This window comes from Coregonus clupeaformis, chromosome 17 (assembly GCF_020615455.1).
Source record: "Coregonus clupeaformis isolate EN_2021a chromosome 17, ASM2061545v1, whole genome shotgun sequence".
Classification (NCBI taxonomy): Eukaryota; Metazoa; Chordata; class Actinopteri; order Salmoniformes; family Salmonidae; genus Coregonus; species Coregonus clupeaformis.
This window is the reverse complement of record NC_059208.1, coordinates 70,319,514-70,324,187: the sequence shown is the minus strand read 5'-3', so window position 1 is coordinate 70,324,187 and position 4,674 is coordinate 70,319,514. Positions and strand designations below refer to the sequence as shown.

General features: G+C 44.8%; 1 long non-coding RNA gene across 1 annotated transcript; it reads right to left on the bottom strand.

The window, feature by feature from the left end:
* Positions 1 to 483: 483 nt before the first annotated feature.
* LOC121542928 lies at positions 484 to 2,634 on the bottom strand. The gene is made up of 3 exons (XR_005995971.1): positions 2,257 to 2,634; positions 673 to 711; positions 484 to 573 (listed from the first exon to the last, which is right to left on the bottom strand). It is a non-coding gene; the product is annotated as an uncharacterized LOC121542928 (long non-coding RNA).
* Between the last annotated feature and the right edge of the window lie 2,040 nt (positions 2,635 to 4,674).

Below are 4,674 nucleotides of genomic sequence, written 5' to 3'. Positions count from 1 at the left end.
TCCTCAAAGAACCTTTTGAAGAACCTTTTGGGGTTCGTTTTTGAACTACCCCCCCTATTATTATTATTAATAATAATACGCATAACAATAACAACAATAACACAATATTTTAGTTCTCAGTGTTTATTATGATTTTAGTGGCAAAGCAGAATAAAAAAATCAAAATATTAAGTAAACTCTCAGTAGAGCCCCAAGTCCAATGGGTACGTCCTCTGGTGTGTTGATGTTAATGTGTTGATGTTCTCCATATCCATAGCCAGAATGATTTCGCAGTGCATGGTGATCGAACAGGTTTCCTGTTATATTCATCAGAGGTGTAGGGAGGGTGAAGTCTGTGAATCCCCAAAATAGTAATTATACAGAAAATTAACAAAACATGCACACAACAGTATTCAAACCTTGGTTTTTGTGGTGAATGTGAATGAAACAAACTGTTTTGATAATGGTTTTCATACACGTACCTTGTCCATAATGTAGAGGCCTATGGGATTTTCATTGAAGAGGTAAGGGAGGAGGATGGTAAATGGGATCTGCATAACATACCAATAAGAATAGATTTGTATGCCTCCTCATCTGTATACCCGCAGACACAGACACAAAAGTGAGCAGTTCAGTCATCTGCACGCAATACAGCTAGCCTTCAACATATTCTTATAGCCTACATATTCTTACCTCTTTGTTGATTGATATCCATTGAATTGTGTCCATTTTCTGTTTTAGAAAGATTGGCACAAATATGAAAAGATAGATGGTATCATAAAACAATATCAATTTAGATCATACAAGGGACAAACCTTACCTTAAATTGAAGAGATCTTTACATTTTTCAGTTAAGTGCCTGGACCTGCAAGAACCCCCACCAACTAAGGAGGTTCCTTGATGAACCCCACCTCCTATGGGGTTCTTGGAAGAACCTTTTGGGGGCCATTTTCAGTGCCAAGAACCCTAAGGTTCTTCAAAGAACTTTGAGGATCTTAGAAGAACCCTTGTTGAACCCCTAATTTTTAGAGTGCAGGTACATCAGTACCATGTATGGGATCAGTATGTATCCAGTGCAGTAACTCTAGAGCTGGAGGAAAGGGATTTGGTGTACACAGACCTCTACTCTACTTACAGATTACATGATGACTCAAAAAACCACAATATCTTCAGTGGATTCCTGGTCTTCCCTATGTAATGATGCAAAATGATATCTAGGCATGGGGTACTCTGAGCTCCAATTTTCTGTATACAAAAATACAGACCAAAAACGGCAAAAAGTATTTTTGTGTAATTTACTGTCGTTAAGGAAAATATCTGCACATTCTTCTAATTCTACACATCTGATGAATGGTGTTGAGTAAGGGAGGGGAGGGTATTTTGAGTTTGCACTTTTGAAGAAATAGAGAAAAAGAAAGAGAGAGAGAGAGAGAGAGAGAGAGGAGGGAGGCAGATTTGTAATGCAAGAGCTCAGCTGTGTCCTTCAGATGTAGCGCTGTCCCTCTGTGGTGAGCAGCTGCACCATGACACACACACAGGCCTGGGCTATATTCAGGATCACAATGCTCTGCAATGTTTCTATTTTCTGTTTCCCATAATACAGAGGAAGCTGGTGGGAGGAGCTAAAAGAGGACGGGCTCACTGGAATGGCTGGAATGGAATTTATGGAACGGAGTCAAAAATGTTAATTCCATATGTTTGATGTGTTTGATACTGTTCCATTAATTCCATTACAGCCATTACAAGGAGCCCTACCTCCTATAGCTCCTCCCACCATCCTCCTCTGCCATAAAGCTTAGTAACATTTTGTTCTGTAGCACTATGGTTTAACTTACACAACCTTTACGAAAACCCCCACTGACAGATGCTCACTCAGTAATAACATACAATAGGCATATATGCAACACAAACACCATAATACGCAGTTATGTTGGGACTTTTGGCTAAATAATATTCAAGATAATTTACTGATTAATTACTGGAATAATTAATTGATCTGATTTATTTGATTAATTTGGTTATCCTATCCATTAAGGGTTGGATTTAGAGAAACCCTTGAATTAACTCTATCAGTAGTTATCATTAAACGTTATACCATTAATTACTATATGAACAATATAATCCAGTCAATTTGACTATATTCTCATTCTGAATAACCGATAAGCTCTGGAGCTCAAAATGAGCTTGTAAATGAGACCTGCCGTCTTACAATACTGAATGACTTCCACCACTTTACACACACACAGCACCACTTTCAGAGGAAATGAAAAATATTACTTGTATGTCGATGTTGCCTGCCCAGTTGGATTCCGTTAGGATAGATGAAGCCGGGATGGAGCCGGGAAAAGGGGCGTCTTGTCCAAGTCTCTCTCTCGCTCAGTCCAGGAAAGCAAAGTCAATGAGAGTTCTTCCAAGCAGTGAATTCTTCCTCTGATCCCAGCTGGGATGGATTACGAACTCAGTCAGTTAGTCTCGAACACAAACAGTGCATTCCACAGGATCAACTCTGGGATGATTGGTTCTGTCTGAGTAGGATAGGAAAAGTCAATAGGTGCTTAGTCGATAGGAGTTTGCTGAATTAGGTCATTTGTTCCTCATGGCGTGGCCGCACCGCGAAGATCCTTGATCCGACGGGAGCACCCCGTTGATTCTGAGAACTCAGCACAGTCATGTCCCTTGAGATAAATCTGAGATTTCCCCATAAGTGTTCACCGAATGTTTCTACTGTACAGAAAACACTTCAACAGTCCCTAGGATAAAATACGTAGCTAGTAGGTTCTAAATATGGCTTGGGTGAAATACATGCATTCCATGTTACAGCAAATACACATTATACCCCTTTTAATGACATAGAATTATCAGGAGATACATTTCACTGTATGCTTCAAGTTATACCAACACGTCATGAATTCTTCAGTTTGATACAGTGTTCAGAAATGTGTTTGTCACTGGGCTATTGGCACCACTTTCCTTTGTTACAAAGGGGTATAATAGCCTCACTCCCCTTGTCCTGGAATTCACATCCCTGGCACCTGAAAGACTTGCTGATAATCCCCCGTAACACGTGAGTCAGAAAAGATGGTCGGCTGATCGGCTGAGAGTGTCTGTCTTTTGTCTCTTCGACCTCCTCAGGCAACACTCAGAGTCGTAAAACGGGGAAGGGAGAGGAGTTAATTTTTTCCTTGTGATAGGGCGTAAGCTACTCCGTGAAAGGAAGGGCTGACCCCCCTCTCCCCCCATTTAATGCGGGCACAGGGAATATCTGTTCTCCAACACCCACAACTGAGGGGCCTTTGTCAATAAAAAACTGTAAATGTTGTTCTGTAGGATGTGTGATTTCTCTCGTGGGCTCTCGTTACAACAGTGACTATAAGTGAGTAAAACATGCATGTAAGTGTGAGTGGAGCTGCCAAGACTGTAACCACCTGTTGTGGACCAACAGAGAAGTAGACAGATGGAGAGAACCTAGGGGAATAGAATCACCTGTAGCTAGCCGCATTGATGCATTCGGACATCCTGAAGCTCCGCCATGCACCAACCATGCGCCCGCCATCCAGCTGTCCCCGGCCACATTTGCCTTCGGGGGAAATTAAGAATGTCTCCTCACCCTCCCTCCTTGTTTATTCTGGCTGTTAAAGTAAGCAGCCTATGGCTCTGTTTCACTCAGGGACATGACAAAAGAAAGAGGAGGTATAGCACAGTGTCACGGTGCTGTGTATGGGTGTGGTGTAGAATCAGGCGCAGGCAGCAGAGGGTAAGTCCAACAAGACTTTACTGAGCACGAAAAGTAATCCAAAACAGCCCGGAGGCAAAAAGACGCACACAGGCGTCACTACAAGCGCACACACAGGTGCGTAAATCTCTCCTCACACAACAAGGAGGAAGCTCAGGAAAAATAGCGTACCGACACGGGTAGCGCAACCACGACACGAACAATTACACACAACACAAACCTAACAACAAGGAAACTAAATAGGGTGCTAAATGAGACCTAACACAAAACAGGTGTGACTAACAGACAAAACCAAACAAACAAGAAACATCGAGCGGTGGCAGCTAGAACTCCGGAGACGACGACCGGCGAAACCTGCCCGAACAAGGAGGAGGAGCCGCCTCGGCCGAATCCGTGACAGTACCCCCCCCTTGACGCGCGGCCCCAGCCGCGCGCCGCCTCCGGCCTCGGGGACGACGCGGAGCAGGGCGCGTAGGATGACCACGATGGAATTCGGTCATCAGGGACGGATCCAGAATGTCCCTCCTTGGCACCCAGCACCGCTCCTCCGGACCGTACCCCTCCCACTCCACGAGATATTGGAGACCCCCCATCCGGCGTCTCGAATCCAGGATGGTCCGAACCGTGTACGCCGGAGCCCCCTCGATGTCCAACGGGGGCGGAGGAGTCTCCTCAATCTCAAAGTCCTGGAGTGGACCAGCTACCACCGGCCTGAGGAGAGACACATGGAACGAGGGGTTAATATTCTTGTAATCAATAGGTAGTTCTAACCTGTAACTCACCTCGTTCAATCTCCTCAGGACTTTAAAAGGCCCCACAAACCGCCGACCCAGCTTCTGGCAGGGCAGGCGGAGGGGCAGGTTTCTGGTTGAGAGCCAGACTCGATCTCCAGGTGCGTACACTGGCCCCTCACTGCGGTGTAGGTCGGCGCTCGTCTTCTGTCGACGTATGGCACGCTGCAG